General features: G+C 38.2%; 1 protein-coding gene across 6 annotated transcripts in view; it reads left to right on the forward strand.

Moving 5' to 3' along the window:
• The window catches only part of Sb (serine proteinase stubble), a 147,371-nt gene that overhangs the window by 80,523 nt on the left and 52,795 nt on the right, over nucleotides 1-14,053 (forward strand). The gene's annotated exons all lie outside the window — the stretch shown is intronic.

The following is a 14,053-nucleotide window of genomic DNA, read 5'->3' on the forward strand; positions in this document are numbered from 1 at the left end:
TAATTGAATTATGAATTATAGTCAAAAATTTATTTCTTGAATATTGTAATATCTTTACAATGTGTATTGCAGTACATGCGCACATAGTGATTGCCCAATGTGTTTGTCATACTCAATCTCATGGTTGCATTCATCTTTTTATTCTTTGCTTAAAAACATCAATATATGGTTTGACGAAATAATCGAAAATAACGATGGTTCCAAATAAATTTGTAGGATCAAACAAAGGTATTTAGAGGTACTCTTTTGAAGATGTTTTCCCCTCCATATAATTTGTTTGGGCTGTATTCCAACATAATCGTTTTGTAATTGATTTTCCTATTTATAATTTTTTGGTTTATACTTCAAAAATATGCTTTTATCATTACTAAGTAAGAGCAAGTATGTTTTGTCCTGAGTAAAGCAGATGTGACGCTCTAGCCTTTTTAGTGGTTTAAAGAGCAGCATCTCAACTCTTATTTATCTCAATCTTAAGTTATTTAATCTTTACTTAATCTTAATATTAACCCTTATTTATCTTAATCTTATGTTACCTAATCTTAGTCTTAACTCTTATTTATCTTAATATTAAGTTATTTAATCTTAATCTTAACTCTTATTCATCTTAATCTTAAGTTATTTAATCTTAAATTAATCTTAACCTTAACTCTTATTTATATTAATTTATCTTAACTCTTATTTAACTCTTATTTATCTAAAGTCTATATTTTCGTTTAAGTTTTGATTTCATTATAATTTCTGTCGTTTTAGACTCGAAATACCATATAGAATAATTTATGCTTGTTTTGGGTTTTAATTCGTTCTTTTATTATTACGATCAGCTTTTTTTTTTCAATGTAGTTTGTTTTCATTCAATTTTTTCATAATAAAAAAATTCCATAAAGAAATGAAAGGTAAGTGTTAAAGACAGGTTTGAAAAGAAAACAAACTTCTGCAAACATTGCTTTCGTTTTCTCTGTTATATTATTTCATTTTTTTCTTTGCATCCGACATTTGGTACCATATCTTCGGTCAGGCACTTGTTTCATTAACTAGTTTCGTTAAGAAAAGGCGTTTTTATGTAAAACATCGCCTATCGCCCGAGGCGGCACTTTTTTTTAAACTTTGAGTTTTCTAGGTTTTGTCTATGTTGGGTGGCCTTTTGAAGGAATCAGTAAGTGATTTTTCAAAAATGATATCTCTGGGCAGACTGATCTAAGATGAATTACAGAGCATAATGAAGTGACTCTTTGAATGCTTAGAGCAGGGTATCCTCTTGTGAGCGGTCCAGTCATGTCGTGTTTCTTCTTTTCTACCGTGTTATCTTAGCCAGTAGTGGTACTATTAGAGGTAGCTCGTCACAGGGAAAGTAGTAGATGCCCCTGGGCAAATAATCCTCCCCCTAGGTATCGTGAATTGACGCCACTGGTGGATGTAACTTTGGAAAGTAGTCGTTGATTAAACATCAAATCTCTTACTTGGACCTGATTCTACTGGCGTTCGCTCACTGCTACAGCTTTTCCTTAAGGTTTCAGTTTTCCATGAGGAATGCTGTTTTGCGACAAGCCAACAGCTTAAACTACTACCGAAAGGACAAGATACTCGTATCATTGGCTTCATTAATTTCAGGTTCGCTGAGCTAGAATCAGGATATTATCCTCATATAGACTATTCGGTACTTAAGTATTGAACGTACTCTTTTATATACTGTATATGGAATGTCAAACTGGAGATGCTACAGATATCGGGACAGATACCCGCCAGACTGGTTATTTCGAGACCGCTATTAAGAATTGGAATGCAAAAAGTAGTTTTCATTGCGTTTACGATATTTAAACTGTTGTTTTTTGGGGTTTAGGGGGGGGGGAGGAACCTAGGTTAGGTTAGGTTATTTAATATATGGTGTGCTTTACCCCCACCCCCCTAATGTGCAAATATACAGCCCAAATTTGTTTCTAAACTATTATATATTCATCCTATTTTATTTTATTTCATTAGCATTAACCAAACTTGACTTCTTTAGCAGTATATAAAAGAGTACGTTTAATACGCAAGCACCGACTATTCTATATATAGACTTATTATATAGAGTTGTATATAGACTTATTCTTAAATAATGATCTAAACTTCTTTCAAAATAGAAAATTTGTCCTATTTTAGGATGTTTTCCGACTATTTTCGGTGTATTTTTCAATTCAAAGAGTATAAAGCAACCTTCGAAAAGTTAATCTCGTAGATGGATAAAGCCAAAGTTTGGTGGTCGCAGATCTATTCATACGCTGAGCCAGAAATATAAACTTGCTTTTAAGAATTCGAAAATGTTGCCATTTTAGCATGTTTTTGTCTATTTTTGGCGTATTTTTCAATAAAAAAAAAAATACAAAGCGAACTTCGAAAATTTGATTTGATAGATGGATGAAGCTGAGTCTCAGCTTCATTTGATTTCATTGATCGGAGAATTTTCGTCTTATGTTGAAACATTAAAACCTAAAAATATAAAAAAAACATCCATAAAAAAACATACAAACATACAAAACGACAAAACATAAAAATGACATACCAAAACTTGCACAGGAAATATAGACATTAAACCCCTATTTTTGATTCTCTGGAGTAGTACCAACAGAGTCTGGAGAGCCCTCGTACAAAATGAGTGTTCATATTTGGCACTCGATCTGTGGTCGACTCTCAGAAATCGCGTACACCAGTTGACGAATGCCAAGCGTGGCCAAACTGGGCCAAGTATGGTGGAACTGCGACAAGGGGTGTAAGGGCAGCGTCAAACGAGACAGAACTGTTTGACACTTGACAGTGGAAATTTCCGGCACACGTGGAGCTCTGAACATGTACACCAGGCAGCAAAAGTTTGTGACTTCTCGTCAGCAGTTGGTATAATGTAAGACTTTTAGAGAGGGCTTTATTTGGTTTTATTTCATTAGCATTAACCAAACTTCACTTTTGCGTGTGTTACAGATAGTACATAAGTACCAGATATACTTGTAGATAAAGAGTAGCTGAGACTGTTTCATCGTTTTCATGGACTGCTACGTCAACCGTTTTTTTTTCTTTTATTTGCATTGATTCTCAGAGCCATCATTAATATAACATCCACAATAAATTTAATATCCACAGTAAATTAAACAATACAATCAAATAAATTGCTCCATGGCCAGTAATGTAAGGAGAAAAGAAAGAAAAAAAATACACTAAAAAGCTTACTAAAAAGGAAAATGACGAACAGCGGCCCATCACTGTTATCTGCTGAAAACCCAGACAGAGAAAATTGCCATGCAAGATCAAAAATAAAAACACATTTTTAACTTGGTTAAGAGACATCTGCCGCACGGGGGTATCAAAGAACAGGAAAGACAAAAATATTTAAAAATGGCTCGGGAGCGACTAGTCCAGGACTTTTAGGGTTTGACCCGGACAAAATTGCAATATAAACGAAAATGGTACCAAAATGATCAGAAAAAAATTCTGTACAACATACTAAAAGTCCCCATAAATCCGAGTGGGGCGAGTACCCGAAAAACAGGGGAAAAGGGGGAAATACGGGGGAAATTGGGAAAAATGCCGAACATGCCCAGAAAATAGTTCAAAGTGAGTTTTCTGGGGCTTTCCCATACACTGATCACGAAACTGTCATCTAAAATTCAGTATAGAATAAAAGTACTATGGGAACCGGGGGGACCAGGGGGAAGAGGGGAAAAAAATTAAAAATACCGGGTAGGGGTAGAAAGCAATTTGAAATATGTTTTCTGGGGTCTTTCTATCTGCTGATCCCCGAAACTGACATCTGAAATGAAATAACGAATAAGAGGCCCACCATAACGGGGGAAAAGGGGAAAAGAGGGGAAGAAAAGGGACAATTGAATTCAGGGGTAGAAATCAGTTTGAGATGTGTTTTCCGGAGTTTTCCTATCTTCTGATCACGACACTGACACCTAAAATAAAAGAAAGAAAACGAGAACCATGAAAAATGAACAAAACTGGAGGAAATAACGGACAAGGGGACGGGAAGCCTGACTCCTGAGCCAGCTGCTAATGGCTAATAAGTAGGCATATGGACAAAATAACTCGCTTAAGTATCAAACTTTTACTTTCTTGAATCACAGACATTTCTTACAACCATTTGAATTACTAAACATAAAGAAAACAACCGCTTGGCAGTGATCACAGTATAAAACTTCAGCTATTATAGTTAAAATTTTTACTTTAGAAGGCAATATCGTTAAATAAAAAACTAAAAAAAGAACTTCAGTAACTATAGGTAAAATCTGCACTTTTTAAGGCAGTAGAGTTGACTTGAAAAACACAGCATTGATGTTACTAGTCGAGCTCTTCGTCTTCGACAATCTCGTTGTCCCTGTTCAAACAGTTGATACCCTGACATTGTCCGCACGCGAACGTATACGCTAATCCATTTTTCTTGCAGCTGCATCGCGAGTTATCACAGCCTGTCTTACAGTTGCATCTCACGATACTCAAAAGAGTCTGAGGTGCGGGCAACAAATCGGTCATCACAGGTGAGTATTTATGGTCTCTGAGGACCCAACCCCAAATAGCCGGGTTGATGTCAGCTGGTTCCTCTTTCCAAAGGGATACCTGGAGGCGCACTCGCTGGGAGTGGAATAAAGCTGCAGCTTCGGTTGGCGGAAGCCTTTCAGGCTTAACAAACGCCGTAGTATTTGACGAAGAAACTTTTTCCAAGAAAATTCGATGTCGCAGCTTAGTGAGATCTTCGTTTGGTCGTGCTTTATACAAGCTAAGGAGAAGATATTCACCCGCTTTCACAATTTCATCTTTAGACGATGACTCATCCAGAAACACTTCGCATTTTTTTCTGAACACTTCGCTCTTCTTCAAAAGAGGTAGCACAGCTTGCTTTCCAAGTCCGAAAACTCTTGAGGTCGTCTCAAATCCCAAGAGTTCGTGCCCTACCAGAAGTAGCCTGGATACTTCTCCCATTTTTTTTTAACTTCGTTGAGGTACCAGAACCGTGTTATCGCTTCTTTTGCGTTCGTTGACGATTCGAAGTAAAGTGTTTTTGCATTAGGCGGGAGTTGATACAAGAGTAGAATCAGAAGGTCAGTGTCGTTGCCAAGAACTAATGTTTCAGAGTTTTCTGCTTTCGTTACGGCAGTCTTCACGATTAGATAGTCAGCATCGTCCTTCGCATGGACGACTTCAAATCCTTTGGCTCTGAGTTTTTCCCCGATGTAGCTTATAATTCGCTGTTTGTTCTGAGAGTTGCTCAAAAACTCTTCCTTCTTTTTCTGGAGCTTCATTCCTAAACCGAAATTGCTCACTTGATGCTGGCTTCCCTTACACCGTCGGTTGTGGGTAGCATCTTTCGTGGTTGGACCAGTGCTGTATCCATCGAAGACAACAGTAGGGGAGGTACAGCGTCGAGTAACGAAACTAACATAGCTGTCACAGATTGAATCATAAGTATCACCAATCTTTCAAGGTACTTGCTGAAGCAGCCAACCTCCGTCAACTACATTGACATGATCTGACACTGGCAGGTGGTGAATCGAGTTCGTTTTCGCTTCTTTCCATATTACTTTCGCTAGTGCAGGTTTGTCTGGCTGACGCATTATGCCAGAATTCTCAAACAAAGCGGGCGGATAACTGCACAGTTCGTAACGTAGAGTTTCTACCATGTAATTTTCAGATGTATGGGCAGCAGTCGAAAGACGTTGAAAAAGCAGTGCAGAGTCGATATGCAAAATCTCGCCATCTATCATTATGTTCCTATCGGATGCCAGTGTAAAGACTTTGTCTTTCTTCTTGAATGAAAAACTTTCGACGGATTGGCCATCCATGTGCTGGAGTATCAGCTCACCTACAGCTTTAGCATCCTCTGCATTGACGCCTTTTTGGGCAATCAGCCCGGAACCTATACTTCTAAGCTCTGTGGAAATAGTGAAAGGACAGTTCTCTAGAAGGAATTCAAGAAACGTCAGTAGATCCTTAGTATCTCTCTTTATTCGTGCTGCGGTTACAGTAACGTGCTGTTCACTAGAACTGTACTCTAGGCCCGTCAGTTTCTGCATTAGATCATTCACTGAAGCGAGTACTGGCATAGACATTGTCCATATGTTTCAGTGAAGCTCAGTCATCCCTTTTCCTCTTGTCAGCCCTCCATCTGTTTTTAGGCTCTTCATCAGCACTGTCTCGATGACGAGGTCTGGAGCCAATCCAGCCCAATAACGATCACTTCGTCGGGCAATAAACTTGCCGCTTGCAAACTGTCCGAAGAGCTGTGGATTCGATGTTTCAAGTTCTTGCATCATCTGAAGAAAAAGACGAACTGACTTGGCATAAAGATTATGCCCCGCAGCTGCGAGGTATGGGAGCATTTCAGAAAGAGAGGATAAGTTGAGATCCCAGTCTCCAGTCCTTTCTGCTTTCAAAACTTCCGAAAGATCGAAACCATTTCGGAATACTGCATGAATAGTTTCGCAGTTCTGCTGGATTTCAGAGACGATTTTAAGGCTTCGAGGCGTAGCGAAACCACCTGAAGGGCTTCGTGATTAGCCGCTTCTTCCACAGAAATCTTTCCATCCACCAAATCATCATACACGCTGGAGACTCGTACAAGATCTTCGTAGTCGGAAGGTCTCTCGCCATACGGAATCGAATATGCCATGCACAAAAGTGAAATATTCAGTGATGCGTCGACTTGCTCGTGAGCTCTTATTGCTCTTGCAACCGCTTTGCCGCTGAAAATGTGTTTCACTGTATTCTCCCCGTACACAAGTTCTAACATCTCTTTCAGGCCCGACCCTTCCATTATATAGCCTATGCTAAGAAGCTCATTTGTGTATGGAACGCTCCAAGTATTGTTACAATTTTCTTCAGGGGACTTGCTGGAGGCTCATCATGAATAATCTTTGTTGCTTTCCAGAAGAGGGACTGGTCAAACGTGACAACAAAACTTATAGCGAGTCTTCGCGTTCAGTCACTGATGAATATGAGTGTGGAGTAAATACAAGACTGATCAGTAGGTTTGTAGTCTATCATAGGTAAAAACAGAACTGAGGATCGTCCGTCATGTTCTCCGACGTGCACTGCCTGCATAAGGCCACTCCAACCAGGTCTTTGGCTTCTAAAAAGCCAAAGATGTTGACGTATGTTGACGAACCCACGCGCGTGTTGATAACGGCGAGGAATACGGAATAAAGTACTTTCAGTATCTTTCCGTATTTCTTTCTCGAGTTTTTTTTTGCCTTTTCCGAGCCTGTGGGGTAGCCGACCCTCTATAGATCTCCTGTATTAACATTTGTAAACATTTCCATATGCTTTCTACCCCTACCCTGTATATTTCCCTTTTTCCCCTCCTTCCCCCCCCCATTTCCCCGTTTTATGTTAATCAATTTTTTTATATCATTTTAGTTCTCAATTTCGTAATCACCAGATAGGAATACCCCAGAAAATATCTTTCAAACCGCGTTCTACCCCTACCCTGTATTCTTCTCTGTTCTCCCCTCTTTCCCCTGTTCCCCCGTTTTTCGTAGTACTATTTTTCTATACTGAATTTTAGATGTCAATTTTGTAATCAGCGTATGTGAAAACCTCAGAAAACTCACTTTAAACTATTTTCTGGGCATGTTCGGCATTTTTCCCATTTTCCCCCGCATTTCCCCCTTTTCCCCTGTTTTTCGGGTACTCGACCCACTCGGATTTATGGGGACTTTTGGTATGTTGTACAGAATTTTTTTCTGATCATTTTGGTACCATTTTCGTTTATATTGCAATTTTGTCCGGGTTCGACACTTTTTTGAGCTAAAAGTCCTGGACTAGACTAAAAAGAGAAGCTCTATCAAAATAAGTGGAACTTAGCACATTCTCCTCAGATATGTGTGGAATGACTTCCTGGCCCTCTCTCCTTGTTATGTGCTTTATTTGACTCGACTTAGTTCATTTGCGTAATTCACTGTATTCCATCACGGAACTGATCTTCACCGCTTAACCGAGAATTGTCAATAGCAATTGCATCAATAGCTTCCTAATTCTAGTATATTATCAAGTTGTCAATAGAATTAAAAGTGAATGTAACATCCTTTGGGCAACCAAAGCTTGCAACTTTCAAATTAAAAACCACATAGTGTGCTACTTACTTCTAGGTGTTTGTTTTCGTTTATTATTCACAATAATTGATTTTCAAGGTAGACCCACAAAGATTTTAATTTAAAGCCACTTCAGGATTATAGTTTTGTTGTTGAATATTCACGTCTTTTATAGGAGTATTTATGTATTTTTGCATACAAGTGTGGAGTTTGTCGGGGATTTTCAAAGGGTAGTGCTTTGCACAACATAAATCCACAGGAAAGAAATTGTTTCTTCTGAGCGGCGTAATTGGGATGGGAGGGAGGCTCCTCCTGGAAATCTTGGTAATTGCGTTGTGTATAAATGTGAGACGCTTTGTAGACAAAATTAGACCTGCATGGAAAAAAGTCGATGTGTCTACTTTCTAATTTTTTCAGACGATATCCAAAATCAAAATTTTTCTTAAAATTTTAAACTCATTAATGCCTAAACTTCAGAAATTTTCACGTCTTACCCAAGCGAAAATCAACCAGGCGTCTGCGTCTGCGTCAACCAGGCCAGGCGTCAGGCGTCTGTCTGCGAACATCAACCACGCATGATGAATTACAACTACTTAATGCTGGAAATAAAAGAAGAAGAAAACCAGCAAATAAACTGCTGCATTCAAAACTAATGTACTAACGCTTCTTTTTGTTTGTCACTAAAATTATTCTGTTTTAACTAAAGATGAAGTAAATGTGTAGAAGTGGGGTTTATTGCTAACTTGGAAAGCTGTTGTGTTAGGTGAATGCGTGAAGACAGGTTTTATTAAATATTTTAGCCCATCCACGCAGGAAAGGGTAGAGATAAGAGCTTTAACCCTAGACAGGCCACTATAGGAAAGAATGCTAGGAAAAATTTCCAACGCCTCCCATGCCTTGGCACGTGTGATGCCCCAAAGTAAACGTAGTACCCCCATCCGCAGATGTCGAAGAAAGTCCCAGTCCGATTCGAAGTCGCAATCGAATCCGACCGGCGACATCTGCTATAGCTGATGGACTTGATAACTGGACAAAAAAGACTGAGAAGCAGAGCTGCTACAAAGAGTGCGACTCAGAATATACCAATTTTGGATGCGAAAAATGTGAACTTCAACTGTGCCTTACTGCCAAAATCAATTGTTTTAAAGCCTTCTACACCAAGTGAAAATGCCCCATTTTGATATACTTGAGAGGCTAATGTCGTATTTTTACAGTGTGGTCTAAAATTGACAGTTTTGAATAAATAGTGCAAAAACATTGTTTTTCGTCAATAGTTTGACCTTGAGATTGCGGAAAAAACTGGAAAATATTTGGTATTTTTACTGTCTTTAATGAGCAGCTGTTTACACAAGAAAGGTTTTTTAAGGGAGCTGAGATAACATAAGATAAATTTTGGTGCCAGACATCCCTAATTTCGTTGGTTTTTGCATTTATGTCAGTATATAAACCCATCATGGTCATACCTAGTAGAATGGAAAAGGAGTGTTCAATTGTCGTGGCCCTCCGCCAAAATCCCCAAAAGGCCAAGGCATACAACCCTGCTTCAACTTCAGACCTGAAGGCTCTCAAGATCATCGATTTGTTTGTCCTTGAAGTGAGCGCTTTGACGTCTGACCTGAAAAGAAGCCAACTGTTGTAGACTGCTGTGTCAATAAGCCACCAGAAGATTCTAATATACTATTTTCGTGTCCGAAGATTAGTTCGGCACATCTCCACCAGCATTTCTGCTAAATCTACACCACCCATATGACGGTTATACTCATAAACAATGGCTGGCCTTGAAACTTCAACCCTGAATATATCCTTAACGTTCCAGCATCCGCATGTATCCTATGGCGTTATTCCTGCATACATCGAAGCCAACCAAACCATGTTGCTATTAAACCATTTCACTACAATAACGGCAGAATGAATGTCAGTCCTGTAATCTCTCTCTTGTTTTTTCATTTCACCATCTGTGAGGAACGGGCAGCCCTATGGACGCACTTTGTTCAGCGTACCAATACAAGAGAATCCTTCAATTTTGAGCAAACTCATTAGTTTCAAACTCGAAGACAAGTTGTCAAAGTAAATCTTGTCGTTCATTTTCTCTGGTAAGGTACTCAACAGACGTAAAACTATGTTGCCTCCAACTCCAAGATCTGGCTCTATGTCATCTTCAACAAGCGTACCCTTACCTAGACAAACTCCAAAATCATGTACAAAATCTGACACACCAGCTCTTGTGAACTCTTTTATTCTCCACTTCCTCGGCTTTTTGGGGAGATATTGTCTCAAGTTGTATCACGCCTTGAAAGGAATCATTTGTTCGTCAATTGAATGGTGTTCTTCGGGGGTGACTTCGAGAAACTTGTAACGGATGTGACCTAGGACGGGTCAAATCTTTTATAGCTTTTCAAATCCTTGTTCTCCAAGTTTCTTTGCTTTTTTTGTCGCTGAAATGAAGATAACGTTTGATCTTGTCAAAACTTTGTTGGCTCCTCTTGTGGGCAATTGCAGGGTATCTGGTAGCTGCTTCCCAATGCATTCGATAATAGGGAAATTTTATCACCCAAATAATAAAATAATGATCATGACAACTTTTAGCTCTTCAACTGTGAGGCAGAGGCTGCATTCCTCAGTTTGAAGTGCAAAGACATTACTTTGTTTAACTATCAGCTCAAGAAGTTCATTGTCAAAGAATTGTTTGAAGTATTTCAGTGGAGTCTCCAAGACGCCTGGAACTTGGCGAGGCTTTCCTTTCCAAGACAGATCAATTTTTTCTATCTCTATTTTTTTTCAGCCAAATTTTTCTTTGATTTTCGATTTCTTCTTTGATTTTTCAGTGCTTGCTGTTACCGGTTGCTGTTTCTCACTAGAGGGTGGAGTTTCCCCCAAGTCTTCGTCTCTGGGTTCACTGCTAGCCGTCGCGTCATTCTGTTCGAAAAAGAAGTGGCGATTGTCCAGTAGAGGCAACAAGTCTGCATCAGGGTCATTGATGAGATCTTCTGGAGACAGGAAGTAAGGATCATTGTCATCATCATCATCCGAAAAGTCCGACAACATCTCTTCTGGAATGTCAAAATTTTACCTTGCTGTTTTTTCTGCGTCAATTTGGCGATTTTAAGCTCGTTTTCTTAGTCTGTCGTAAGATTACGGCATCTAGAAAGAAAAACAAAAATTAGGAATATGGCACACCCTGCCTGCTCAATGATCCACCATCCCTGAGGGTGGTGTGAGCTATTATGTAGGAAGTACCCCTCCTACATAATAGCTGATGTATAATTATACTGTTTTCTTCATCCTTTTTATTAGTCTTATTTAGTTGTTCGTTTCTCAATTTAAGCCACGATCGTGAAATATAGTATTTTTACAACACAAGGAAATATATTTTTCTACTGATACAAATTCTTGCGCACATCATGAAATTCATTTACATTAATTCAAAATAGTTTATATTTTATACACATAGGATATGCAAGGAATCTCCCACTTTTCGTTTTATTTTCAGTTTCTAGCTTAGAAAATGCCTACCTTTTCATTCGTTTTCTTATCTCGTGGTTTGGTGACTCACTTTTTAGGCCACATGTCGCACTGCAGCTCCTCAAAGATATCAATCGACTGGAATCTTTCTACACCATCGAAAGATGCTTTTAAAAGTAATATTTTTTGACAGCAAGATGGCAGTATAAGCTCGAGAAGCACAGTGTTGTTTTTCTACAACAATTGCCTCTATACGGTTAAAAACTACCTGGACCGTAATTTGGTCTTTAGGTCCGATTCTGAAAGTCTCACATCGTCCAAAAGATCTGGGAAGAGTAAGTGTCCTAGTGAACTGGGAGGGGGGTGAACTTATAAACAAAGCTCTAATATGGCTAGTAAATCCTGTCGTCGAAGCTTCTTTCATCTAGTGCAGTGGTCGGCAAAGTGCAGCTCCACTGTCGCATGTGGCTCTTTGGTCCATTAAGCGTAGCTGTGGCCCAAATATCCAGGAGCAAGCACTTGACCTGCACCAAGAGTATTGTTGGTTTGTCAAATGCAGGGTGCGTGGTGTAGGGTAGACTTATGTTTCAACAAGTCAGGTTAGTGTTGGCTAGCAGTAGTATTTCCTTTATCTCGAAATTTCTTAGATTTTTTTCAAATGGAAAGCTTAGTTCCATCATTGCTTAAAATTCTCCCGAAAATCATCGTACCTGCAGTATCTTCCGAAAACCAGATTTCGCTCTTCCCCGTAACAAACTTTCTGCAAGTATCCGCGAAACTTAAATTATTGTATTCTTGCATTTATGGATTTTTTTAAGTGGAAGTTTCATACAGTTCGTAGTAATATACTGTAAGTAAGGAATGACTTTTGTTAATAGTAACCGAATCCCTTAAAAAGGAGTTCTGATAAGAATATATATACACATCAAAAGAATGGATTTTCTATGCATATTTATTCTATTTATGTAAAGTCTTTTTAAGTTTAAAGCTATTCTCCAAAACTTACGAGCCTGATAAATTTGTCCCATTGTCGAAAAAGGGACTAAACACCCCTGAACGGGCAAATTATTTTGATGAAAATCACACCATCAAATTCACCGTTTCAAATAACCGGGTTGGAAAGTTTTAAACATGGATCTACAAATGTTTTTTGATTGAAACCAGGGGACTTCCAAAGAAGATAGAATTACTTTCTGCGGACCAAAAGCCAAAAATTCTTTTGAGGAGCGGGGTATATTTTCCTCCAACTTAGAAAACATCTTTCCAGGGATAAAAATTATGGTGGTTCATTGCAAATAACGTATTTTGAAAGACAACAGAAAAAGTAAAGTTTGAAACCTCTGCTCTGGTCAAATAATCAAGGGTAAACTAAGAGTGTGTTCCAGGTTGAAATTTTAATTTAATTCAAATTTACTTCAAATTTGATACGAAATAACTGCAAACCTCGAACGGTTTATTAGCTAATGCCATAATACCTATTATAATTCTTTCTTAAAATATGAGTACTTGTAATGAATAAAGAATGTTGATGCCTTAATACTAATTAATTCTCATTGGATCGGTCTTTTCCTCCATTTTTTCCAATTTGATGATTATTGTGTAGAAGTTAATACTTCAAATTTAATCATGGTTGGAGCATTAGCTGCAACCTAGTAAAGAGTGAACCACAGCCCATAGTAGCCTAAAGTTAAAAAAAACGTTTATAAAAAAAAAACTGCCTAGTGAAAAAAAAAACAAATGGTAAAACAGGAATGGCAACTATTATTTCGGTTCGTCTCAAAAGTAAAAGTTTATTGCGAAAAGTAATTTATGGTGATTTTGAAAAAAGCCTGAAACTCCTCGAAGATGGTGTCAGATCAAAAGGAAAAGTGTACACTTGGAATAAGCATGGTCGGAAACCTTGCATAGGGAAATTACAGTCCCCCTCCTTGAACAACATGGAAAATCACTTTTTTGCATGGGTAGCACTGATCTGTCTCCCGTTTGTTTTTTTTCTACCTTTTGTGCTTACAGTAAAGCGCTAGTTTTCTATAATATTTTAAAAATACGGAAATATCGCCGGTTGATGTATTTGCACTAGTCTTATTGATATAAGTTAGATAGGCTGTGAAGTAATAATTTTCGTTCGTTTTAAATTTCATCTTCGCTCTTCACTTCCCTCGGAAGAACTTCTTCGTTTAAATTAATAAAAGAAAATTCTGCTGTGTTTGATCAAAAATCAAAACTTACGCTTCTTAATGACACAAGTTTCTCTAAAACTAAATATATCTATCTCCGGCACAAAACAAGAGAAGTTACAAGGTCTTTCTAAGATTTCAGGGAAAGCAGATGTCGGCTTTTATTTGGATCACTCATCCATACTCCAGAAGTTATGGCAAGACTGCTCAATCAATTCAAAATAGTTTGTTCTCACAAACTAAAAAAATGTATATTGGACAAGATAGGCTGATTCTTTACTGTATCGAATCCCCTTAAAGATGCTAGTTAGTTTTATCTCTCCAGGAGCAACAAATTTAACTATTATTACATATTGT

Source organism: Artemia sp. Qi Xiang Cuo, chromosome 21, assembly GCF_049724085.1.
Source record: "Artemia sp. Qi Xiang Cuo chromosome 21, ASM4972408v1, whole genome shotgun sequence".
NCBI lineage: Eukaryota > Metazoa > Arthropoda > Branchiopoda > Anostraca > Artemiidae > Artemia > Artemia sp. Qi Xiang Cuo.